The 27,475-nt window shown below is 50.3% G+C and overlaps 1 protein-coding gene across 1 annotated transcript in view; it reads left to right on the plus strand.

The window, feature by feature from the left end:
* Positions 1-27,475, plus strand: part of GNG7 (G protein subunit gamma 7) — a 127,779-nt gene that overhangs the window by 31,006 nt on the left and 69,298 nt on the right. Inside the window, exon 2 of the mRNA XM_059697254.1 lies at positions 8,574-8,632. The gene's annotated coding sequence lies outside the window, so the exon portion shown is untranslated. The remainder of the gene's footprint in view (positions 1-8,573; positions 8,633-27,475) is intronic.

The following is a 27,475-nucleotide window of genomic DNA, read 5'->3' on the forward strand; positions in this document are numbered from 1 at the left end:
GGGAAGCATACCACCTGCCATCGCCAAGAAATGCCATGTGAAGTGATGGATTTAGTGATTTCACCAAGAAATGGCAGTTGGTATTTTGAGCGCAGGCCATTCCCAGGGCATCCTGGGTAGAATTGCAGTTTCTGGAACCATCTTTGGGATGCCTTTTGTCCACTTGTCTCAGCTGCTTTTATTCTTCTCAGAGTCTGGAGGACAGACATGGATGGGTGGATGAGAGGTATGCGTCCAGTTTCTCCTTTCCACGTGGTGTTGGGGCACAGGAGGAAGAGGGGCCTGGCGAGAGCTTCACCCTGGGAGGTGAGAGGCGTTGACTCTCCCTAACCAGGAGTGGCAGGAGGAACAGGGTGAGCCTCAGGCTGGATGGCACAGAGCCTCCTCAGGAAGGGGAGAGTGAAGAGCTTGTCTCCTGCTCTGCACCCACAGAAGGCAGCTCACCACTGGCCAGCAGATGCTTTCCATTGGCCAAATGGGATTGGGCAGTCATCCATGAGAGGTTGTGGGATGATTCTATTGGGGCTTTTCTCTGATATGCCCCTGGGGCCGCCGTGGTTCCGGGACCTGACGCGGGTCTGGTGTCAGTTAATCCAGGCTGAGTGGTTAGGAGGTTTTGATCCTCCATATGATATTGTTATCACACTGGCAGGGGCTCGGAGGAAAAGGGAGGCTATCCATTTGGCCAGGACTGGCCTAGCTTCTCTCTGGCTCTTTTTCATAACAGCTGTTAAAGGACTCAGCTGGTAAAATATGAGTGCTTAGCAATCATCTGGTCTAAGATGGGCTCCCTCCCTCTTTCCTCTTAGTTCTTGATGTAACTCCTAATTTATCTGTTCAAGGCCCTCTTTTAATAAACTACTTATAAACTACTTTTTATTTCTTTATTTTGTTAATCCTCACCCGAGGATATTTTTTCCCCATTGATTTTTTTAGAGGGAGTGGAAGGAAGCGGGAGAGACAGAGAGAAAAACATCCATGTGAGAGAAACACATCGATTGGTTGCAGGGATCGAGCTGCAACCAAGGTACATGCCCTTGACTGGAATCGAGCCCGGGACCCTTCAGTCCACAGGCCAACTTTCTATCCACTGAGCCAAACCAGTTAGGGCAAATAGAATACTTTTTAAAGTAGTTTTAGGTTTATAGAAAAGTTGAACAGACATTAACGGAGGGTTCCCATATTCCCACACTCCTGTGTGCGCGCGTGCGCGCGCGCACACACACACACACACACACACACACACACACACTTCCCCCAGTTATTATCATCTTGTATTGGCTTGTTAAAACTTATGAGCCAATGTTGATATATATGTGCCTTTGTGTTGTTTCTCTTTGTATTACAAGTGCAATTATAATTTTGAAGACCATCACTAAACAAGTATTGTGACCCTGCTTCATGCTTGGGACCTTCCCACCAGAGGGTTTCAGCACAGGAAAGCCACCGTCATTGCTTTTGTGATGTTATTCTCTGCTCAGAAAACTAGGATTTCTCTCTTGGTAGCACAGGAAGCCCTCTGGATCTGACTCCAGTTCATGGATCATCACACTCTTTCTGTAAAGGCCAAAGTGTAAATATTTGTCTCTGCAGGCTGAAGGCTCTTTGTCACTACTGCTCAACTCTTCTATTGTAGTGTAAAAAGAACTTGTAAATGATGAGGGAAAGCCCTAACCGGTTTGGCTCAGTGGATAGAGCATCGGCCTGCAGACTCAAGGGTCCTGGGTTCGATTCCGGTCAAGGGCATGTACCTTGGTTGCGGGCACATCCCCAGTAGGGGGTGTGCAGGAGGCAGCTGATCGATGTTTCTAACTCTCTATCCCTCTCCCTTCCTCTCCGTAAAAAATCAATAAAATATATTTTTAAAAAAATGATGAGGGAAGGCTTTGTGCCAATAAAACTTTATTTACAAAAGCAAGCAGTGGCCTGCGATTTGGACCACAAACAGAGCTTGCCAACCCCTGCTCTAGTTCATCCTCTTACCTTTAACTACCATTTGTTATCTGCTGGGCCCAGAATTGGGAAATAATTAGGAATTCATACCTGGGGTCTCTCTGGCCTGGCTTCAAGTCCTGGCTGTACTTGCACATAACCTTGGGCAATTTTGAATGCTCGGCCAGTATGGCTCAGTGGTTGAGCGTCAACCCATGAACCAGGAGGTCCCTGATTCCATTCCCGGTCAGGGCACATGCCCTGGTTGTGGGCTCAATCCCCAATAGGAGGCATTTGGGAGGCACCTGATTGATGTTTCAATCTCTATATTCCTCTCCCTTCCTCTTTATCTAAAATCAATAAAAACATAGTTAAAAAAGAAATGAATTATGCCCTTGCTTGCATTGCTCAGTGGTTAGAGCGTCAGTCTATACACTAAAGGGTCTTAGGTTCAATTACTGGTCAAGGGCATGTACCTGGTTTGCAGGCTCAATCCCCATCCCCTGTCAGAGTGTATGCAGGAGGCAACCAATTGATATGTCTCTCTCACATGGATGTTTCTCTCTCTCTCTACCCCCTTCTCCCTTCTACTCTGTCTAAGAATCTATGGGAAAAATATCCTCTGGTGAGGATTAACAAAGAAGTGAATTCTAATAGTTATAACGTCAGGTCTGTGAGGATTATAACACACACACACACACACACACACACACACATAAAACATTTAGCACAGAGACTGGCACATATGTGTTCAGTAAGTATTGGGACTTATTAAAAAAATGTATTTGTATTGACTTCAGAGAGGAAAGGAGAGGGAGAGATAGAAACATCAATGATGCAATGATGAGAGAGAACCATTGATCGGCTGCCTCCTGCACAACCCAGCATTCCATATTTTTTGAGGATTCCCTTTTAAAAAATCTATTATGTTATTAGTTAGCTAATGCTGCGTAATAAATTATCCCAAATGTAGTGGCTCAAAACAGCACATTTAGTATCTCACAGTGTCTGTGGGTCCGGAATGCAGGTGTTGGTTCAGCTGGGTCCTCTGCTCAGGGCCTCTCACTGGTTACAGTTAAGGTGTCAGCCAGGGCTGGGGTCTCATTAGAAAGCTCAGTGAGGGAATTTGACAATGCCCAGCATTGTCGCTGTTGGCTGAATTCAGTTTCTCTGGGTCTTAGTTCTTCTCTGACTACTGGGTGGAGGCCGCATGGACTTCGCCTACGTTGCTGATCACTTCGTCACAGTGTGCAGCCTGAGACAGCAGTTGAGTCTGTTAGCCAGGCGGAGGCCACAGTCTTCTGCAGTGTAACATCAGAAGTAATGCCCCCGCACCTTTGCCAGAGTCACTGGCCCACCAACACCACAGGGAGGGGATGAGACAAAGGTGTGACCGCCAGTACGTGAGGTCATGGGACCAGGCAGGCAGTAAACCGTTTATTCCTCTCTCCTTTGTTCTGGGTTACAGGAGGACTTCTCACAGAGCACTTGCTGTATGCTGTGAGATTTGCATTTGTATTCAAATGTCAGTCTTTTTCTCAACCCCCAAGTAGATGGTCTTTGCTCTTTCCCAGCGGAGAAAACAGAGCCACGGGACATGAACACGCAGCCAGCACTCGCACACGTCTGCCTGACCCACAGTGCCATGTGGGCCATTGCCTTTCCCAAATGACTCCTGCCATGTAATTAGTGTGGAATGCTGTTTTTCTCCCTCAGAAGAAACCAGTGTTTATCAGCCACCCTGTAGGAAATTCTCATAACGCCAGCACACTGCGTGTCTGTTACACGCTGGGGCTCCTGGAGGGCCAGAACCACTGTGATATCCTTGTCCGTCCCCCTGCCCCAAAGAACCAAACTCACCCTGTAGAGAACACACAATTTTTAAATATGTTTTTAAATTGATTTTAGAGAGAGAGGAAGGGAGACAGTGTGAGGGAGAGAAACATCAATGTGTGAGAGAAAAACATTGATTGGCTGCCTCCTTCCTGCGCACCCCCTACTGGGGATCAAGCCTGCAACCCTGGCATGTGCCCTTACCCCTGACTGGGAATCGAACCAGCAGCCTCTTGATGCTCAACCAACTGAGCCACACTGGCCAGGGTGAGAGCACACAGTTTATGGGTATTACTATCTGACAGGAATGGCAGGGACGGTGTGTCCCTTTTCTGCTGCTCCGTGAGCGTGTAATCAAACCTGGGTCTCAGGTGTGCCTCAGAATCTACCCAGGGGCCCCTGGCTTCAGGAGGGAGGGTTAAAGCCCATTCCATCCCACGTTGGCAGCCCACGGGCCCCGATGCCCCCCGTTCTCCATGAGTGCCCTTTTGCCCCACCCCTTCCGCAGCCATGAGACCGATAACAGGGTCCTGCCCCAAGAGGGGTTTACCCTTCAAGATAAGACAGCAGCTCAGGAAGCTGTAGTGCAGTGTTTCCCCCCCCCTTCTCCTGGCAGGGTACACTGGGCAGCATTTGGGGACATCGATGGCCCTAATGACCTCGGGAGCCCCTGGCATTGAGTGTGTGGGCCAGGAATGCTGCAGCACCCCACAGCGTCCAGGATGGCCCAGATGTGAGCAGGGAGGAGAGGGATTCTAAAGGGAGGGCGGGCAACATTTGCATACAAGATGTTGGTTGCGCAAACCCTTTGAAAAAGTTCTGGTAGCGCTTGGCTGGCGTGGCTCAGTGATTGAGTGTTGACCTATAAACCAGAAGGTCACGGGCCCAGTCAGGGCACATGCCCGGGTTGTGGGCTCGATCCCCAGTGTGGGGCATGCAGGATGCAGTCGATCAATGATTCTCTGTCATCATTGATGTTTCTATTTCTCTCTCCCACTCCCTTCCTCTCTGCAATCAATAAAAAAATATTCTTTATAAAAAGTTCTGGTAGCTCTGATCTAGAGAAATAGGTTGTGACTTGCTGGCTTCCTGCCTAGATTTGACATCCTGGGTCAGTGGGGGCTGGTTCCTCAGCCTTCTTACTGGTGATGGGTTCTAAAGGGTCCAGAGCAATCTGATTCCTCCAGGCCTGTGTCGCTTTCTCGGGGGTCCCCCTAAACCAGTTTCACGGCCCTATTTTTGGCAGTTTCGGACATCCAGGCTGGGGAACTCAGGATCCGGTCACCTGTGTCCCTGCCCACCACCCACTGCTTGGACACACTTGCTGACAAATCTGACAAATCTATGGAACCCTTTCTGAATGATAAGGACAACAGAAATTAATGATCAGGAAATTAACGACGGAAGAACCTCAAGTACTCTTGGTTTGAGATCGTGGTTTTTGTCTTCCCTTCTCAAGGTGACAGAGGACACAGCTGAAGTCTGCAGCGGAGGACTAGCCAGCATTACCGCTGGCTCGAAGCCAAGCCTGCCCTGACCGCGCCTTGTGCCCGGCCCATAGGAATGCAGTGGGCTCCCGAGTGTCAGTCCCATTTCAGGCCAGCTTCCCGCAGGAAAGGGCCCCACCACACCCAAGTCTAGGCTTGGCCTGGTCTCCTCCTGCTCCACAGGCTGTTCCCTTAGCACAGGCTGTTCCCTTAGCACCGACTGGATGACACACAGTCCGGGCGAGGAATTACTGAGCCCCTCCTGTGGGCGGGCTCGGTGAAAGCTATCGGAACGCCATGCAAGCAAAACACATGGGATTCCTGCCATTTGGGATCTTGTCTCTCCTGGGGAGACTCAGCTTTGAACCATATGATGCTGATGGGCACAGGGTCTCAGGGGGCAGTGGCAGTGTCCTGGGATTATATGGTTCGAGGCTTGCACCCCCTGTAGCTATCCTAAAAGGCACAGAATCGGACACTTTAAAAGGGTAACTTTTACAGTATGTGAGTTACACCTCGACGTTTTAAAAAGGCCTGTGGACAGTGGGGCTCAGCGGTTGTAGGAAGTGCCGCCTCCAGCAAGAGTAAGCTCCTTCCCAAGGGCGTTCCTGATCATCATGGGAAATGGTGCCCGTTCCCTTGAGGATCTATTTCTCCCTCCCAGCACCTGGGATTTTCTACCCAGAGTGTTCGTTATTGGTGTCTGAGGTCTGTCTGCCCTGCTCGCGGGCAGTTCCTGAGAGCAGGGTCCGTGAGGGTTTGCAGGCCCCTGAGCACCCGGCTGTTGCCGTCTTGAAATTTGCACTGATTTTTGAACCAGGGTCCCACGTTTCATTTTTTCACTGGCTCTGCAGATTCTGCAGCAGGTCCTTCAGAGAGGCCCCACTTCCTCTTTTCACTGCTGACCCTTCGGGGGGGGGGGGCGGCGCATTGGGATTCACTCTGAAGGGAAAGTGAAAGTCCAGCGGTTTGTCTGGGTGAGCGAGCCGTGGAGGTCATGGGGACAGAGCGGTGCCAGCTGGTAGAGCTCACAGCCTGCCATCTCCTGGCCCCGGGGACAGAGCATCAGGGATGTGTCTGTCCTGGCTGCTCCCTGTCCTGGCCCAAGCTGGTCTGGGTCTAGGGCAGCAGAGGTGGAGGTCACCTTACTGCTCAAGTCCAAGACCAAGGGCTCAAGGACAGCAGCCAGCAGCCGGGGTCCGCAGGACCTGGGGACAGGGAGATTTGCAGTTGGTAGATGTGGAGGCAGAGTGAGAAACCGTTTTAAAATGATTCGTAAGACATCGATGTTTGCAGCAGGATGATTCACAACAGCCAAAAGGTGGAAACAGCCTAAATGTCCATTAGTGGACAATGGATAATGTGTCCATCCACGCAGTAGACTTATTACTCAGCCATGAAAAGCAGTGAGGCACTGACACTCACTACAATGTGGATGGACCTGAACACACGATGTCAGTGAGAGAAGCCAGACACCAAAGGCCACACAGTGTGTGATTCCATTCATGTGAAATGTCCAGGACAGGCACATCCTCAGGAAGTAGGTTAGTGGTTGCCAGGGGCTGGGGAGTGACTGCTGATGGGGACAGGTATCCTTTAAGGGTGATGAAAATGTCCTAAATTCAATTATGGTGCTGGTTGTACAACTTTGTGAATATACTAAAAACCACTGAATCATGCACTTCAAATGGGTGAATGATATCTCAATAAGACTGTCTAAAACAGCCGTGGGCAAACTACGGCCCGCGGGCTGGATCCGGCCCGTTTGAAATGAATAAAACTAAAAAAAAAAAAAAAAAAGACCATACCCTTTTATGTAATGATGTTTACTTTGAATTTATATTAGTTCACACAAACACTCCATCCATGCTTTTGTTCCGGCCCTCCGGTCCAGTTTAAGAACCCATTGTGGCCCTTGAGTCAAAAAGTTTGCCCACCCCTGGTCTATAAGATGGTGCCCAGTTTATTAGTCACTGTTTCCTGGTTTTGATAATGTCCCTTAGTTGTGTAAAGAGCTTCCATCTGGGAAACTGGGACTCCTCTTTGCTAACTTTGCAATTTCTTGTGAGTTTTTAATTGAGTCAAAAATAAAAAGTTGAAGGACCATATACATACTAGTAGATACTAGTAGTTCCTGCAAGGCTGAGGCAAGTCTTGGCCTCCGAGTCCATGGGCATTTGTTCCAGCCCTTTCCTCTCTCATCTCTTCCAGCCACTGCTGCTTGGTGGGAGGTCCCCGGCGCCCCTCTTGCCTCAGTTCCCCAGTAGTGCTTGTCCTAAATTGCAGCCTAGAAGAGCAGATCCTGTTGGGTAGATGCTAGCAGTTTCAGGATCCCCAAGGGCTTAGGGCATTCCTGGAGCAGTGGCGCCATCTGCGGGTGATGGTGGGGATTTCAGTTCGTCATCCTGGCCTTTTACTGACAGCAAATCAGCCTGAACCCAGAGGAAGGAAACAGCACTTAAAATTTTTCATTGGCTGTTTTGTTAAGTACACTCCTTATTTTGGAGTGGTGTAAGATTTCAGAGAGTTTCAATAGCACAGCGAGTTCCTGTCTACCCACCACCTAGTTTTCCAGGGGTCACGTCTTCCATAATCGTGGGACATTGTAACAACCAGGACACAGACAGGTACATCCATGTGAACTCAGCTCCACTCTCTATTCAGATTTCACTAGTTCCCCTCTTTCTGCCCCAGGACCCCGTCTATGACCCCACGATGCATTTCGTTCTCACAACTCCTTAGGCAGATCTGGGTGACGTGGTCACCCTGTGGGTACCCCGGGGACCATCACATTCAATGTGCAGGTGACTGTCTTTTGTAAACTCTAAAAGGTCATGTAAACATCCAGTCCTCTCATTTAATTTCGTTTTGGAAATTTATTAGGGATAATGTTATCAATCTCTAATTGCCTCCCTTTTTTAAAAAAAAAAAAATCCTCACCTGAGGATATGTCCATTGATTTTAGAGAGAAAGGAAGGAAGAGAGAGAAACACTGATGTGAGAGAGACATCCATTGGCCGCCTTTCATATGTACCCCGAGTGGGGATCAAACCGGCAACCTTTCAGTGAGGCGGATGACACTCCAACCAGCTGAGCCACACCAGCCAGGGCTCTCATTGCTTCCAAACCTACCCTCTCTGCATCTCAAAGCCTCCGGTTTGTGCTGTCCCCAGTGCCTGTCAGAGTGACCCAAAGGCAGGACTCCCAGAATGACTTTCACTGCTGTCTAATCATGAGCTCATGACTCTTAGGTGCCAATGCCCACAGTAACACCAAGTCTCTGGCCACATGATGATCAACTAAGTCTTACTTTTCTTCCAGGGAGCGGACTTTTGGTTCCTGGAACCTCGGTGCTGAAGTCAGCTCGGCATTGCACACAGGTTGGTGTCATGATGTTTTTCTTTTCTCCACATTCACACTTCATGCAGTTGCTGGGTTGGCCAGTCTGAGCCAGGATGAGAGTTAAGAGGTTGGTTTACCGTTGGAGTGTGCGTCCTCAACTGTACGTGCCTGACTCTTCTCTTCTCCTTTCTGCCAAGAGTGCATGGGAGCCCGCCGGTGTACTTGAGCATCGACCTATGAACCAGGAGGTCATAGGTGGATTCCTGGTCAGGGCACATGCCCAGGTTTTGGGCTCAATCCCCAGTAGGGGAGTGCAGGAGGCAACCAATCAATGATTCTTTCTCATCATTGATGTTTCTATCTCTCTCTCCCTCTTCAATTTAAAAACAATTTAAAAAAAAAAAAAAAGAGCACACGAGAGTGACAGGGAATGTCTTCTGCTCTTGGGCTCCAGTCACCCATGAAGTAGTAGGGGAACATAGACTGGTCCCAGTGCACCCCAGGATGGGGCCAACGCAGAAAGTGGGCAACTGTGCTGGCCAGCTTTCAGCGGTCTTAGCTTAACCATTGACAGGAACAGTGCTAAGTCACCAGATGTGATGAATATCTGAAACACGCCACCCACCCTGGAAGACTGGGAAACACCACAGTGGCTTCAGGAAGGTTCCTTTTTTGTTGTTAATTCTCACCCAAGGATATTTTTCCCATTGATTTTTATAGAGAGTAGGAGGGAAGTGGGGGGAGAGAGACAAAAAACATCCATGTGAGAGAGACATATTGATTCATTGCCTCCTGCAGGTGCCCCGACAGGGGCTGGGGATCGAACCTACAACCCAGGTATGTACCCTTGACTGGGAATCAAACCCAGGACTCTTTGGTGCTTGGGCCGACACTCTACCCACTGAGCAACACCAGCCAGGGCCAGGAAGGTTTTTAACAAGTTAGGAGCAAAGCTAAGGCTCGGGTCTTGTTCTGTTAGCTCCTTTGTTTATCTCTGGTCTCATTCCCCAGAGGATTTTGAGTGGCTTGTATAATGTGGGAAGAGGAAGTAACATAAAAATTAGTTAGAGGTTGCTGCTATGTGCTCTGGGCTACTGCTTGCTTGTTGTATTCATTATAATTCTCTGGTATGTTTCCAGCCCCATTCCTTGCTCCTTCTTTTTTCATAAATGTTTTTGCGACTCTTATGGAGTTTTCTCTTTCATGCAATCTTTAGAATCAATTTCTGGTTACTAACAAAAATTCTGATGGCATTTTGATTAGGATTGTGTTATCGATAAACTTGAGGGAGATCTGATGTCTTTATAATGTTGGCTACTCCCATTCAGTGTGTGTATTTGTATAAAAAAATGTTGGGAAAGAAGGCAACACATTATGATGCCATTTAGATGAAATGTCTAGAGGAGGCAAACCTGTAGTGGTTGCCAGGGCCTGGGTGGGAGGGGTTAGTGTGAATGAGCACCGGACTCTGATGGGGTGAAGGAAAGGGTCCCACACTGCGTGGCAGGAGCGGTCACACAACTCCATGAACTCACTAGAAAATCTTCTGAGGTGTGCACTTCAAACTAGTGAATTTTATAGAAGGTAACGTGCACTTCAATAATGTTAAAACATATATATTTTTGCTAAGCCAGAGAGAGAGAGGCTGATCCTGAGGCCAGAGACCAAAAGCCAAAGTTGGAGCCTGGTGTCTGTCCGACTTATTTACGCTCAGCCGAGGTCCAGAGCAGATGTAAAATGTAACTCCTGTCTCACAAAGTCGCCGACCAGAGGGGAGTTTGGTGAACTGCGTGCAGGTTGTCGGGCAAGGTTGTGGCCGGTGTATGGTCTTCGCAGCGTGTGGACCAGCAAGCCTCCCTCATCCTATCTCTTCAGTGTCAACGTCACACTGACTTCCTGTAAAAAGAAAGTGGAAATGCAGGCCTGTACAGGGAAGGGGGGGCCTAAACCCCTGCCGGAGATGACTGTTGTTGACATCTGGTGAGCGTCCTCCCCGAGTCTCTGTGAATTACATTCACACACTGGTTTTAGATACGTAGATTATTTTTTCCTCTAATGAGCTCATTTTTCTTGATGGGCATTTTTTCTCATCAGTAAAGCTAGATTTCCATCTTTCCTGATGTTGGTTTAACAGTCCACCTTATAGAGAAATTATAATTTATTTCTTTAAAATGATTTTATAATTGATTTGACTGGTTTCCTCTTGGTTGGCTTCTCTGGGTGTTTATTTTCTTTTCCTTGTGTGCAGTGCTCTGGGATGAATGTCCTTGTGTACTTTGTACAACCTTGGTTGCTTATTATTTGGGACTAGAGGCCCGGTGCACAAAAATTTGTGCACTCGGGGGAGAGGGGGGGTCCCTCAGCCCGGCCTGTGCCCTCTCGCAGTCTGAGACCCCTCAGGGGATGACCACCTGCTGGCTTAGGCCCGCTCCCCGGGGGATTGGGCCTAAGATGGCAATCAGACATCCCTCTGGCAGCCCGGCAGCCCTAGCGGGATGTCCACTTGCCAGCAGGGAGCAGGCCTAAACTGCAGTTGGACATCCTTAGCGCTGCTGAGGAGGCAGGAAAGGCTCCCACCGCCACCGCTGTACTGGCAGCCATCAGCCTGGCTTGTGGCTGAACAGAGCTCCTCCCATGTGAGAGCGCCCTGACAAGCAGAGGGCAGCTCCTGCATTGAGCGTCTGCCCCCTGGTGGTCAGTGTGTGTCATAGTGACCAGTCATTCCCAGTCTTTCTGCTGTTAGGGTCAGTTTGCATATTACCCTTTTACTATATAGGATAGAGGCCTGGTGCACGGGTGGGGGCCAGCTGGTTTGCCCTGAAGGGTGTCCCAGATCAGGGTGGGGGTCCCGCTTGGGTACCTAGCCAGCCTGAATGAGGGGATGATGGCTGTTTGCAGCTGGTCACACCCCCTTCAGGGTGGGGGTCCCCACTGGGGTGCCTGGCCAGTCTGGGTGAGGGGCTGAGGGCCGTTTTCAGACTGGCGGGTGACTGAAGCTCTCAACCTCTCCTTTTTTTCTTTTTACTCTGGAATTTATTTACCTTCTATGGCTGTCACTGGAGCTGAGAGCCGGCTTTAGCTCTGAGGCTTGGCTCCAGCTCTGAGACCTCGGCTGCTGAAAGCAGGTATCTGGGCTTTGTTTGGCTTCTATAATTGAAACACTGTTGCAGCTCCAGCTCTGACGGCTGAAAGCAGGTTTCTGGGGTTTGTTTAGCTTCTATAATTGCAACATTGTTTCTTAGAGTGCAGCTCAGAGGCCGGCAGCGGCAGGCGGGGAACCTTGGCTTCCTCCTTCACTGGAGCAAGCAAGTCTCCTGTTTGCTTCAGCTGCCTGGCTGCTGGCCGCCATCTTGGTTGGCAGTTAATTTGCATATCTCACTGATTAGCCAATGGGAAAGGTAGCGAAGTTATGGTTAATTACCATGTTTCTCTATTATTAGATAGGATAAGTTCCTATAAGTAGGTTTGTGGTGTGTATGTGTGTGTGTTTAAATCAGGGTATTTCCATTTACATTTTTGACTTTCAGCCACAGGGGCCTCCAGAAATGTACCATGTTTTACTCCCAGGGCCCCTTTTCCTACCATCCCAACTGCAGTTGTCATGTCTTTACCAATCTGACCCCCGGGGCGCTTGCGTGGCTGCTGTGTGTGGGTCTCCTGTGTTATCCATGAGTTCAGCATTTGCTCTCGGGAGCATCTGCTGTGAGTGGCCTGGCCGTGTTTTCTACTCGCCTTTGTGTTGGGGGTTTCTCTGTCTCGTGGACTTGCATGAGCTCTTTGCACACATTCGTGGGAACTTGCTATATTTCTCCATTTGGACGCTGTCTGGTGCCCGTCAAATGTGCCGTTATTTTTCAGATGTGTCTCCCCACTTGGCTCGTGGTGGTTCTGCCTTAGGAACTGGGACTGTAAATGTTTCCCGGACACAAGTGTCCTCCTTTGTGTCTGGGAGGCCTTCAATTTCAAGACATAAAAACAATTCACCTGCATTGTCTCCGAATTGCATATTTTGTACTTAAATCCTTGAGCCATTGGAAATTCTGTATTTGTGGGTCTCCTAGGGGATAGGACAATGTCCGAGGACATCTGTAGTTGTCACGATTGGGGGTGCTCCTGGTATCAGGTGGGTGGGGCCAGGGATGCTGCTCAACACCCCACAGTGCCCAGGAGAGTCCCCCACAAGGAATGACCAGGTCCTGATGTCAGCAGTGCCAGCTGGGGACCTTGAACAGTCTGGCCCTCAGGTCTAAAGGGACTCGTTCCTCTTTATTACAGACCCAAATCTGTGTCATTACCACAGAGGAAAAAGGCCGCTAATTACATTTCCACATGTGCTACTGAGAATTTTTCTAGGGAAGAAGATTTGGGAACATCATCTGGAGACAAAACGTTCCAGCAGTCTGAGCTCAGTGTGGTGCTTCAGTTTCACTCTGACGTGTCAACGGGACGTCACAGAGTAGCTGAAAATTCCAAGCGATTTCTTTGGCTTTGATGCCTTTACATACAACTGAGGGTGATCCTGCCCCCCAAGGGCAGGAGGCCAATCTGGGGACATCTGTGGTTGTCACAACGGGGTTCCTGGCATCTGGTGGATGAGGTCCAGGGATGCCGCTCAGAGCCCCCCAGCGCCCAGGACGGCCCCATGGAGAGTTTCCTGCCCTATGTCAGCTGAGGGGGGCCCTGTTGGAGGGAGACAGAATTATTTGCTGAGCTGGCACCCACAGGCAGGTCTTGCAGGGATTACCAAGGAAACTCCGCCAAGTGGGTAATGCCAGGCTTTCCCCGATTGTTTTAGAAGCTTTAATAGTCACTTGTTGAGGGCTGTGTTCGCCACCACAGGCATCCTCACATTCCGTTCCCTACAGCACCAGGGTCCGAGGGTCCCGATTAAAGGTCTTTGACAGGCAGAGGATCAGATAGGGTCCAAGACGTGTAAGACTCTGAGCAGGGTCTCCCATGACTGAGCAGCCACCCTCTCCCGCGAGTTGGTGTGTCATCGAGTGAGGGTCACTGCCGCCCATCCTGAAGGCAGAGCCAGTGCTCTGATCCCATTCTCTGAATTTCTGCAGATGCCAGTGGGTCGTGGGGTTTGCCCAGCGTTGTCTGAAGCTGGGTGACATTTGCCGTTTCCTCTAGCAGCCACTAGGGGGCGGAGAAGGCCCATGGGATCAGACTGGGCCTTGAGCCAGGTGGAGGTGGAAATTCAGGTGGTGTAGGTGGGTACCCAGACATTTTCAGTCAAGCCCTTGCCCCTCTTGGCGCCCGTGACCACCTGTCCCTGTTCCCTGAGACATTCTGACTCAGCATTGAGAGTCCCCTAGTCACCCTGCCCTGGGGGCCCCCTGCCTCGCAGCCATGGAGACTCCCATCTGTGGGTGCAGGAGAGAGCCAGAAAACATGGGCTCTGTGGCTTTGGGTGTCTGTACCCCCCAAACCTACCATGGCCCAGTGGCTGGAGTGGAGGCTTCACGAGGGAAGCAAAGAGGCAAGGTCGGGGTGGCAGTCTCACTGCTGCTTTCGCACCCCCAAGGACGGCCCTGCAGTGACCTGAAGCTCTGGCCCCTGGCACCTCTGCAGCCAGGCCCCGTGCAGCCCCTCTGGGGACTCACTTAAATGACACCAACCCTCAGAAGCCCCCTCAGGCCTCCTGTGTGAGGAACCTGCCTGGTCTCTCTGTGGCCCCCTCGGGCGTGTGTGACCATCACCTGCGTGGTTGCTGCTTGGCCTGGCTGGGTACATGGTGACCCTCCGAGATTTTATTCATTCCCTCAGCAAGGATTTCCAGATGTCTGCCTGGGCCAGGCTCTAGGGCAGTGATGGCGAACCTATGACACGCGTGTCAGAGGTGACACGCGAACTCATTTTTTTGGTTTATTTTTCTTTGTTAAATGGCATTTAAATATATAAAATAAATATCAAAAATAAAAGTCTTTGTGTTACTCTGGTTGCAAATATCAAAAAATTTCTATATGTGACACGGCACCAGAGTTAAGTTAGGGTTTTTCAAAACGCTGACACTCTGAGCTCAAAAGGTTCGCCATCACTGGTCTAGGGAAACAGCAGTGGCCAGGACGACCAAAGACCCCTGGCTCTCACAGAGCTGACGTCCTGGCGAGAGTCATGGGCCCACTGGTGGGGGTCCTCAGACGTGGCCAGTACCCCCAGGGGCGGCTCGCACAGTGAGACCCTGTCGTACTGGGTCCTCTCGCACTCTGTCGTTGACTGTGGTTATGTTTCTTCTGGATGGACCTTGTCATGGTCTTGGGAGCTGGGAGCACAGCCAGCTGATGGCTGCCTCAGAGAGCAGCAGGCGCGCCCCTGCAGCATGGCAGCTGTGCAGAGCAAGGGCTTTCTCGGGGAGCCTGGGCCCCGTCCGCTGCCTGCACCGGCCATGCAGCTTGAGAGTCACCTGGCTCAGAGGCCGAGGCTGCTGTGGTGCTAGTTTTATTGCGGTGACATCGAGTTTTGAGCTGGACACAGTGTCCAGAGCTTCGATTTCCAAAATGGTAGCCACTAGCCACGGGGGCTACTGGGCACCCGATACGGAGCCGAGAGTGAAAATGACTATATTTTGCATATATTGGTCTAAATCAATAATTCTCTTTTTTTTCTTTATTGATTAACGTATTACATATGTGTCCTTATTCCCCCTTTGCCCCCCACCCCCCCACTCATGCCCTCACCCCCCTGGTGTCTGTGTCCATTGTTAGGCTTATATGCATGCATACAAGTCCTCTGGTGATTCCCCCCCCCCCGTCCCCCCCCCCCCCCCCGGCTTCCCTCTGAAGTTTGATGGTCTGATCGATGCTTCTCTGTCTCTGGATCTATTTTTGTTCGTCAGTTTATGTTGTTCATTATATTCCACAAATGAGTGAGATCATGTGATATTTCTCTTTCTCTGACTGGCTTATCTCACTTAGCATAATGCTCTCCAGTTTCATCCATGCTGTTGCAAGTGGTAAAAATTCCTTCTTTTTTTTTTTTTTACCGCAGTGTAGTATTCCACTGTGTAGATGTACCACAGGTTTTTAATCCACTCATCTGCTGATGGGCACTTAGGCTGTTCCCATCTTAGCTATGGTAAATTGTGCTGCTATGAACATAGGGGTGCATATATCCTTTCTGACTGGTGTTTCTGGTTTCTTGGGATATATTCCTAGAAGTGGGATCACTGGGTCAAATGTGAGTTCCATTTTGAATTTTTTGAGGAAACTCCATACTGTTCTCCACAGTGGTTGCACCAGTCTGCATTCCCACCAACAGTGCACGAGGGTTCCTTTTTTTCCACATCCTCATCAGCACTTGTTTTTTTGTTGATTTGTTGATGATAGCCAGTCTGACAGGTGTGAGATGGTACCGCATTGTCGTTTTGATTTGCATCTCTCGGATGATTAGTGACTTTGAGCATGTTTTCATATGTCTCTTAGCTTTCTGAATGTCCTCTTTCGAAAAGTATCTATTTAGGTCCATTGCCCAGTCTTTGATTGGGTTGTTTATCTTCCTTTTGTTAAGTTGCATGAATTCCCTGTAAATGTTGGAGATTAAACCCTTATCGGAGATAACATTGGCAAATATGTTCTCCGACGCAGTGGGCTTTCTTGTTGTTTTGTTGATGGTTTCTTTTGCTGTGCAGAAGCTTTTTATTTTGATGTAGTCCCATTTGTTTATTTTCTCCTTAGTTTCCATTGCCCTAGGAGCTGTATCAGTGAAGATATTGCTTCGGCATATGTCTGAGATTTTGCTGCCTGTGGATTCCTCTAATATTTTTATGGTTTCCCGTCTTAAGAGTGATCCTGCCTTCGGGGCACACTGGGTGATGTCTGGAAACACCTGTGGTTGTCAGACGGGATGGCTCCTGGCACCGACAGAGTGGGGCCAGGCATGTGTTCTGGGTTCCCCAGTGCACAGGGCGGGTCCCACAGAGATGACCAGCCCGTGTCAGCAATGCCGAGGGGGGATCCTACAAGGGCAGGCATTTCTGCAGCTGGACTGCTCACTCCATAGAGCACAAAAGAGCCCCCCAACAGCAGAGCGTGCCTTCCTGATGGCTCCTGTTCTCCGGGAGTTTCTGAACATTTCTGCTGAAAGCATTGCCAGAGCTTTTATCCTAAGAGAGTGACCTTTGTGTGGGGAACAGACTCCCGCCCTGGCGTGCAAATAGGAGCGCTCGTCTTTCTCCTGGGGAGTGACTGCTTTCAGTCTGTCCTGGGTGTGTTAAAATGCACATTATTATCAGTTCTTTCCATGGACACATTGTTCTCCTAAAAGGACTGCCAAGATATACAGTGAAAATCTAGAATGTTCTGCTCATGGAAGGTCACGGGCTGCCGCCGCCACCTTCCCAACAGAAAACGTGTACAGTATTTATGTAATTATGAGTCTCCTGACGCAGCCCACAGGGCCCCAAGCCCTCTGCCTGGAGCCTCTGATTCCAGAGACCAAGCCACGTGGTGCTTCCCCAGGCAGCAGGCCCTGCTCAGACATGACCTTGACCCCCTACCGCAGGGTCTCATCTAGGGGTGACTTCGCCTCTAGGGGACACTGGGTCATGTCTGAGACGTTTGTGGTTGTCTTGACCAGGAGTACACCTGGCATCAAGTGGGCGGGCCCAGAGATGGGGCTCAGCACCCCACAATGCTCAGGATGGCTGCACCCCAGGGAATGACCCAGGCCCGATGTCAGCTTTGCCGAGGGGGCACCCTGCTCTATGAGATTCTTGCCTCTGCGTTGACTCAAGACCACTCTGTATTCTCTGCATTGTGTTATCACTGGTTCTCACCCAGGCCACGGCCAGCAGGCCCCACGCTTTGGGGCCCCACAGGCTAAGCTCTCAGCCAGTCCAACACGGGTCAGTTAGTGCTACCACCTGCTTTTACCTGTTTGAAAATCAAGGCCAGCGAAGCTCACAGCCAAGATCACGGAAGAGGGATCCACGGATGGGGCAGCCCCCTGGCAGCAAAGGCATGCCGACTGCAGCATCTGCAGCCACGTGCTTGTTGCTGGGCAACCACTTGAACACTCAGCCCCAGGGCAGGGGATGACGCAGGCAGGCAGTCATCAGAGAGTCATCGGACTCAAAACACACACAGGATTGTGACAGTCACAGATGACAGGCAGGTGGGGGAGCCGGGGGAGCCGTGACGAGGCCGGAGAGGAGCTCATTTGGGGTGGGCAGAAGGGGTCCCCACATCCTCCCAAGGCCCATTCTCAGTCCTGATTCCGTCTGAGCTGGTGGGCACTGAGGATGTTGGCCTAGGCTCCTCTTTCCCTTCCCTCCCACTTCGTTCTTTCAGTCAGCAAATACCCGGATCCCTGGAGAGGGCCCAGTGGGCTGTGCTCAGGAGTTGCGGGGGCAGCGGGAGCAGCTTGGGAGCTGAGGGCTCCTGAGCCGCTGTCAGCCCAGTGGAGGCCTGAGCAGGTGCAACAACTGCAGGGCCCACAGGGAACTGGTGTGTTGGGAGCCTGTCTCTCATTGCCTTAGACTGAATCACCCATTGTCTGTAATTGCCACTGGTATCCCCAAATTCAAGAGTTGAAACCTAACCCGCAGTGTGATGGTAATTGGAGGTGGGACTGTTGGGAGGTGTGATGGTGCGGTTAATAATAAATACAAATTTTGGTCTGCACCCATGGTTCTGGGCTCACAGCGCCCAAAATGCTTAGAGTTCCTGAGCGATGGGAGCATCCCTTAAACATGAAAGTGATCAGCAAGCCCCAGATGCTTGGCTGTGCTGTCACATGAAGTGTATTCGCTAGCTGTTGCTGCATAACAAGTCACCACAAACATGTCCATTCAACCACACCTGTCCATTAGCTCCCGGTTCTACAGGTCAGACGTGTGGGCATGGCATGGCCGGCCCTCTGTTCAGGGTCTCATTGGGCTTGGCCAGGGCCGAGTTCTCATCTGAGGCGAGACCGGGGAAGGACCCACTTCCAGGTTGACCCAGGTTGTCAGCAGGATCTCATTCTTTTCAGTCGTCTTGCCAGCCGCCAGCTAGGAATGACATGACTCTCCGCACCTAGAGGTGTTCTCAGGTCCTGTCCCCTCTACAGACCCTCTCACACTTCCAGTCTCACTGCAAGAAGGACTCGCCTGATTGGGCCAGGCCCACCAAGGCACATTTCCCTTTTGATTCACTCAAGGTCAACTGATTTGAGATTTTAATTACATCCTCCAAATCCCTTCTTTTGTACAAAATAACCCACCAGAGGTGTCTTATCATGTTCACAGGTCCTGTCTGTACTCAGGGGTTCATCTGCAGGGACCTGCTGGCCACACAGAGCAAGAGGGGAGCATAGCCATAGTCAGGGAGGTATGGCCAGCGCTGAGCCTCTGCCACTGCTGAGCAGGGCCATCTTGGCCCTCTCTGACCTCTGCCCCTCCCTGCGGGACGTGTCGCCAGGACTCTGGGGGGACGACAGGGTTGGGGGAGAAAGGAGGATGTCGGCCTTGGGGAAGGCCCGCGTGTTTTGGCCCAGTTACACCTAAATATACCTATGGCTTCGACTAACATATTTTTAAAACCTTTATTTTGAAGTAAGTGCAAAGGAAATTACAAACATTTTTCAGGGGGTCCTGAGCACCCTTCCCCCAGCTTCCCCCTGTGGTGGCATCTCACATAACCGAAGCACGAGACCAGGAAATTGGCACGGGGACCACGTGTGTGCAGAGGCCACCACAGTTTATCACATGTGCACGTTGGGCCTTGCCTGAGTTGTGAGTGTGCAGGACCACCACACGTACAGTAGAGAGAGCGCCTCTAACTCGTGTATGTGAATATACTTAACTCTGCTCAGCTGTCCCAATCAAACAGGTTAAAGCGGTAAGTCTTACGTTATGTGATTTTTACCACAGTAAAAGAAGAGAGGGAGAGACAGATATCAGAAGCAGTGGCAGACCCTCTCTGACTGGCCTTGAAGAAAGCAAACAGACACATTGTGAACTGCCTGTGGAGGAGGCCATAGGGCCTCTGGGAACTGAGAGCAATCCCCACACCACAGCCAGCAAGAAAATGGGGACCCCCAGTCCTATCGCTGCAGGCAGTTAGATTCTGTCAACCACTTGAATGAGCTTGGAAGGGACCCTAAATTCTATATGGGAACTCAGCCTGGCCAATCCCTTGATTTTAAGCTTCTGAGACCTTGAGTAGAGGACCCAGTTAAGTTGTGCCCCAATTCCTAACATAGAAACTGTGAGATGACTAGTGTGTGTTGTTTTAAACTGCTAAGTTTGTGATGACTTGTTATACAGTAGTAGCTGACTGATACACCTACTGTGCTACCTTCAGACACACTCCTTCTAAACCCACCACAACGCTGCGAAGTAGAGCTAATTATCTCTGTTTTCCAGATGAGAAAACAGCAGCAGAGAGAGGCTAAGTAACCTGCCCAGGGCGACATGGTAACTGTTTTGTGATAGTTAGCTGAGTGTCACCAGGCCCAGACCAGGGATCTGATGCTCCAACCGCCCACTGGATGTTTGGTGAGTGAGTGAGTGAGTGAGAGAAGGAACAAATCCTCACCTGACCTCTGAACAGAGAGGTGAGCCCGTGACTGGAGACAGTGAACGGAACCTCGAGGACGTAATCCTTGTACCCCGAAAGGAGTAATGATCACATGGGGCTTCCCTGGCTGAGTCATTGAGGGGATGAGGCCTGAGCTCATGCGCCTCCTGGAATTTAACATGCTATTCCCTGGCACCCTGACTAATATCCCGGCTGATTCAGAGCCCTGCTCGATGGGAGGCCAGCTCCCAGAGCCAGGCACCCTCTCACCCAAGAGACTGGCAACGCCAGGCAGCAGGAGGAACAGCCCGCCAGGTGTGGGTGGGGGTTCGTGGCACCTGGGCTGCAGATGAGAGGAAGGGCACACAGTGTAGGTGGGAAGAGAGGGGGAAACAAGGACTGAGGGCTGGGGCCACACCCACCATTGCCCCGGCACACCATTACCAGGTCTCTTGCTTCCAATAGAGGCTGGGTCGCTCTCTGTGGGGGCCTTCCTGGAAACTGTGGGATATTGAGCAGCGTCCCTGGCCCCCACCCTCTTGATGGCAGGAGCACCTCTATTGTGACAACCACAGATGTCCCCAGGCGTTGCCAGTGTCCCCTTGGGGCAGGACCGTCCTGGGTGAGACCCTGTGAGCTGATGGTGATGAGGCTGCCTGAGTTAGAGCAGGTACTCACCCAGGGGGCTCTGTCCAGAGCCTCAGGGAGGCCTTCCTGGAGGAAGTGGTGTCTGAGTTGAGGCCGACAGTGCCCTGGAGCTGATGGAACCTGGTGGACCCTCCAGGTGGCACAGGAGCAGAGGTCGGTTCCAGGACCTTGTGTGAGGGGGAGGGAGCGAGGAGCCCACCGGCACAGATAGTTCTTTATCCCGAGGGCAATAGGGAGCCATAGAGGGTTCTAGCCCCACCCCTGGCAACAACTGATTGAGCTCCTTGTTTTACAGATTAGGCAACTGAGGCACCTTGGAGGTGAGGGTGGGCACAGGTCCCAGCAGACCTCAGGGCTGTTTTCACAAGGTCACTGGCCATGCCAGTTTGGGGATGCATGTGGTTGCTGGAGCCAGGCCTAGGAAGTGGCACCTATCTTGGTACCTCTCAGCTCTGAGACCCCTGCTCAGGCAGGCACCTCCTGTCCTCTTTCCGTTTTGTAAAATTGGAGTGATAGCCGCCGATGCCCAGGGTTCTGCAGGGACTAGATGACACCATCCGCTTTGCAGGCCTTGCCCCCCCACCCGTCCCCTCTCTGCTTTCCTTCTTCCCAAAGACACCGGAGGTCATCCGACTTCTCTGGTGTCTATGGAAATGCCGGGAATCGGTGAGTGACCCCCGAACCGTCAACAGGTTGGCAAGCCCTGGACTCCTGTTCCCGGTGACAGCGTTCTTGCCCTTGACTGAGGGCAAGAAAGAAGTAACTGAATCTCGTGGACGGAACGTGTTCCCGGCCCAGAGCCCGGCCCCTGGGAGTGACCGGTAGGAGTCCACCAGGAAAGCCGGCAGCAGGCGGCAGCAGGCGGCGGCTGTGTCCCAGGCTGACCTTGTTTTCCTCTTCCCGGGCAGGAACAGCCTGGCCTGCGGTGGGGATCTCTGCAGGCTCTGTAAACACCCAGGGATGGAGGGCCGGGGGCCGGGCTCCTAGCCGCCCGCCTGCCCACGCCTCCCCGGGAATTATCAGAAAAGGGTGGCAAATCTGTTCCCTTCCCAGAAGACTCAGACTCGCTCAGCTGCCTCCTGGGGGAGAGATGCCGGCTGGGGATGGTCATCTGTGTTGTGAGGCCCCCAGGGCCACCGTGTTTACTCACAGACTGCGATGTTCCTCACACAAGAACAAGGAGCGCGGGGGGCATCTTTCCTTCTCTCTCTCTCTCTCTCTCTCTCTCTCTCTCTCTCTCTCTCTCTCTCTCGGTAAAATATGCATAACATAAAATTTGCCATCTTAACCATTTTTCAGTGCGCAGCTCAGTGGTATTAAGTACATTCACATTGTTGTGCAGCCATCCCCACCATCCATTTCCAGAACTTTCTCACCTTCCCAAACTGAACCTCTGTGCCCATTAAACACTAGCTCCCCATCCCCGCCCCTCCCCCTTCCCAGCCCTGGCTCCCACCATTTCTTCTGTCTGTGGATGTCCCTCTAAGAGTCACACAGTATCTGTCCTTTTGTGTTTGGCTATTTCACTGAACATACTGTCCTCCAGGCTCATCCACCTTTAGCAGGTGTCAGAATGCCCTTCCTGTTTAAGGCTGAGTAACAGTCCAGTGTGTGGGTGGGCCACAGGGTGTTTATCACTCGTCTATTGGTGAACACTTGGGCTGTTCCACCTTTTGGCCATTGTGAAAATGCTGCTGTGAACACAGGTGTATAATTATCTATTTGAGACCCTGCTTTCGATTCTTTGGGGGACTGAAACACCTTTTGGTTCTGAGATAATATCTGGAGCTCAGTCTGCGGGTCCCCTGTCTGCCCCCCAGAATATAAGGGAACCCAGCCTGAGCCACAGAATCAGGAACCTGGGCCACGAGGTGGCTTCTCCCTCGTCCACCCTCACTTGGGCCCACACACCTCTAGGGAAAAAATACATTTTTGCATAAATAAATATACCATGCTAGAAAAATGCAAAAGGTACAAGAGGTACGTGAGTGTGACATTCCAAATAAGGTCACTGTTAGTCTGCGGTGGCTGCCATAACAAAGCACCACACAGGGCAGCTTAAGCAACAGAGCAATCCCGGTGCTGGGGGCCGAAATTTCGACACCAAGGTGTCAGCAGGGCTGCTTCCTCCTGAGCCTCTCTCCTTGGCATGCAGACGGCCAGCTTCTCCGTGTCCACACACCTTCCCTCTGTGCGTGCCTGTGTCCTACTTAACAGGACACCGGTCATGTTGGATTAGGGCCCACCTCATTTTCACCTTCATCCCCCCTTAAAGACCCCATCTCCAGGTAGTCACAGTCGAAGGTTCTGAAGGCCAGGAGTCCAACATATCAATTTGTGGGCGGACACAATTCTGTTCATGCCAGTGGCCTTCTGAGGGTCTAGGTCAGCGGTTCTCAACCTGTGGGTCGTGACCCCTTTGGGGGTCGAACAACCCTTTCATAGGGGTCACCTAAGACCATCGGAAAACACATATATAATTACATATTGTTTTTGTGATTAATCACTATGCTTTAATTATGTGCAATTTGTAACAATGAAATTGGGGGTCACCACAACATGAGGAATTGTATTAAAGGGTCACGGCATTAGGAAGGTTGAGAACCACTGTTCTAGGTGGACATGAATTTGTGTGTGGGGGGGTACTGCTTAACCCACCTCAGGGAGGTGGATTGAATGCAGTCCTCAGTAAGAGACCCCGGAAGGGTGTGCAGGAAGGAAGGGGGAGGGTCATCCTGGAGGGGCACTGTTTATGCAAGCCCAGTGCAAGTCATTTAGCTGAGATGTCATCTCTGACCTTCAGAAAGGTCACTCTGCTGTGAGGGGAGCCTTTACCCCTTTTAAAAATGAAAGTGGAAAGTCAGGGTAGGCGAGGTTACCCAAGGTCACAGGACAGCCTTGAGCGGAGCCAGCATTTCCACCCCACGAGTTGGCTCTGTGCACAAGGCCAGCTGCCCGCCAAGGGTTCCGATAGCGTAGGGACAGCCCTAGAGTCCTCCAGGGTGGCTGGTTCGATTTTTCTGCATCTATTGATATGATCATGTGATTTTTATCTTTCATTTTGTTTATGTGATGTATCACGTTTATTGATTTGCATATATTGTACCAACCTTGCATCCCTGAAATAAATCCCACTTGATCATGGTGTATGATTTTTTTGGATTACCAGTGAGATCAAGGGAGAAATTAAAAAAAAATACCTAGAAACAAACAAAAATGAACACACAGCCATTCCAAATCTATGGGACACAGCGAAAGCAGTCCTGAGAGGGACGTTCGTAGCATTACAGGCCTATCTCAAGAAGCAAGAAAAACCTCCAGTAAACAATCTAAACCTACACCTAGAAGAACTGGAAAGAGAACAGCAGGAAAAGCCCAGCATATATAGAAGGAAGGAAATAATAAAGATCAGAGCAGAAATAAATGACTTAGAAACTAAAAAATAAAAATACAAAAGATCAATGAAGCCAAAAGCTGTTCTTTGAAAGGATAACCAAGGTTGTGATCCTCGAGAAACAAAGAGAGTGGACCCAGGTAAATATGATCAAATGAAAGAGGAGAGGTAACAACTGGCATCACAGAAATGCAAAGGATCGTAAGAAAATGTTACAAACAAATATATGCCAACAAAATAGACAACCTGGGCAAAAGGGACAACTTCCTAGAGACATACAATCTCCCAGAGCTTAATCAGGAAGAAGCCACACACCTGAACAGACCAATAACAACTTATGAAATCAAAGCAGTAATCAAAAATCTTCCGGCAAACCAAAGTCCTGGACCCGATGGCCTCACAGGCGGTTTTACCAAACATTCAGAGAGCTAACACCTATGCTCCTCACACTATTCCAGAAAATTCAAGAGGAGGCAAGACTTCCAGACACTTTTTATGAGGCCAACATTATCCTAATTCCAAAAGCAGATAAAGACACAACAAAGATAGAAAATGATGGGCCAGTGTTCCCTCCTTTTATGTCGTGGTCATCGCTGGGAGGTGACGGGCTCCTTGGAGGCTGGGCCTGCTCTGGGCGGTGGTGGGGGTGGGGTGAGGCCCATGACTGTGTCTGAGGTGGGGACTGCAAGGGGGAGCAGTGAGCAGGAGACCCCGTGTGCAGAGAGCTGAAACCGTCGGCGTCCTGCAGCCAAACACAGCGTGTCGGCTCTTTTTCTTTTCTTTTTTTAAAGCCTAAAACCTGTTTGTTTGAATGTAAGGAACTCCTTTAAAAAGCAAGCTTTTTATTAGATAGTGTTCCTACATCAGTGCACAATTCTCCTCCTTATTTTCCCGATTTGATGAGTTCAGACAGCTGATAGCCCAGGGAGAAAGTGAGTTTGAGGGGGTTGGGGGGGGGGGATGCACAAATGCTGAATTGGACATTTCCAGAACAGTTTTATATTAACCCACACTAGCCTGGATGGAGGTCTAGTTCCCACTCTTGTTGTTAATCCTCACCTGAGGATATTTTTTCCATTGATTTTTAGAGAGAGTGGAAAGGAGGGCAGGAGGTTGGCGGGGGAGGGGGGAGATCTATGTGTGAGAGACACATCGATTGGTTGCCTTTCTACATACACCCCAACCAGGGCTGGGGATTGAACCTGCAACCCATATACGTGCCCTTGACCAGGAATGGAACCTGCTACCCTTCAGTGCACAGACCAACGTTGTAACCACTGAGCACACTGGCCAGGGCTAGTTCCCACTCTTGCTGGTAACTTAGGGTAGAGGGCAGAGGCAGTGGGCCAGCAAAGGCATATGGTCTTTATTTTTTAAAATTCTTTATTGTTGAAAGTATTACATGTCTCCTCCCCCCCCCCCCCATTGACCTCTCCCAGCCCACTCCCACCTCCCAGCACAGGCCCTAGCCCCCTGTTGTCTGTGTCCATTGGTTATGCTAATATGCATGCATACAAGTCTTTTGGTTGATCTCTTACACTCCTCCCCTTACCCTCCCCTGCCTTCCCTCTGAGGTTGGACGGTCTGTTCAATGCTTCTATGTCTCTGGATCTGCTTTTGTTCATCAGTTTATGCTGTTCATTATATTCCACAAATGAGTGAGATCATGTGATACTTATCTTTCTCTGACTGGCTTATTTCACTTAACATAATGCTCTCCAAGTCCATCCATGCTGTTGCAAATGGTAAGAATTCCTTCTTTTTTACAGTAGCATAGTATTCCATCGTGTAGATGTACCACAGTTTTTTAATCCATTCATCTGCTGATGGGCACTTAGGCTGTTTCCAGATCTTAGCTATGGTAAATTGTGCTGCTATGAACATAGGGGTGCGTATATCCTTTCTAATTGGTGTTTCTGTTTTCTTGGGATATATTCCTAGAAGTGGGATCACTGGGTCAAATGGGAGTTCCATTTTCAGTTTTTTGAGGACACTCCATACTGTTCTCCACAGTGGCTGCACCAGTCTGCATTCCCACCAGCAGTGCATGAGGGTTCCTTTTTCTCCGAATCCTTGCCAGCACTTGTCATTTGTTGATTTGTTGATGATAGCCGTTCTGACAGGTGTGAGATGGCATCTCATTGTCATTTTGATTTGCATGTCTCAGATGATTAGTGACTTTGAGCATTTTTTCATATGCCTCTTGGCCATCTGTATGTCCACTTTCAAAAAGTGTCTGTTTAGGCCCTTTGCCCGTTTTTTTATTGGATTGTTTAGCAGGCATATGGTCTTCTTATAAAATATATATATATTTTTTTTATTAATTTCAGAGAGGAAGGGAGAGGAAGAGATAGAAACATCAATGATGAGAGAGAATCATTGATCAGTTGCCTCCTGCATGTCCCCTACTGGGGATCTAGCCTGCAACCCGGGCATGTGCCCTCCTAGTTCACAGGTCGACACTCAACCATTGAGCCACACTGGCTGGGCAATATGGTTTATTTTTCCGCTGATAAAGCAGGTTACATGAGGAGGGTTCAGAGCCTCTTTCACAGCGAAGTCTCAATGAAGTGAATAAAGACTAAGGGCACAAAGAGGAAGCGGTCCGATGCTTCCCGCCAAGAAGAGAAATACAGTCCCTATAAGCGGTCAGACACTAGCAGCTGAACATGGAAAAACAGGCTTCGTGCACCATAGGTGTGAGGCTGTCTCAGAATTGACTCTTTTTTCTTAATTCTTCAAGTTAAAAACATTTTTAAAAATAATAGCTCTATTGAGATATAATTCACACCATATAATTCATCCATAAAAGTGTAAATGTCAGTGGCTTTAGTACATTTACATAGTTGTGCAAGCATTGCTTGAATTCCAGAACATTCCATCACCCCGAAAAGATACCCTGTCCCCATTAGCAGGCACTCCCACTCCCCGGCCCCTGGAAACCACTAATTCAGGGGTGATTCTGCCGCCAGGAGACACAGGCGATGTCTGGGAGCGTCATGACGGGGATGGGGGGGTGCTCCTGGCATTGAGTGGGTGGGGTCAGGGATGCTGCTCAACACCCCACAGTGCCCAGGATGGCCCCCACAGAGAAGGATGTGGCACCAGTATTAGCTGTGCTGAGGGGGAGACCCCGTGTTCATTATTTGGAAAAAACTTTGAGTCCAATTCCTGCTCACACTGGGCACTTGGGGTTAAAGCAAGTGTGGCTCCCCATTGCTCTCTCCTTGGAAATTCAAATGCCCCTGGCCCTAGCCTTCCCATCAGTCCATCCTGCACTCCCCTGAGCAGTTGTGTCCTCCTAGGGCTTGGAGCCAGGAGCCTCAGAAGCTCTC

Source organism: Myotis daubentonii, chromosome 5 (assembly GCF_963259705.1).
Source record: "Myotis daubentonii chromosome 5, mMyoDau2.1, whole genome shotgun sequence".
Lineage (NCBI taxonomy): Eukaryota > Metazoa > Chordata > Mammalia > Chiroptera > Vespertilionidae > Myotis > Myotis daubentonii.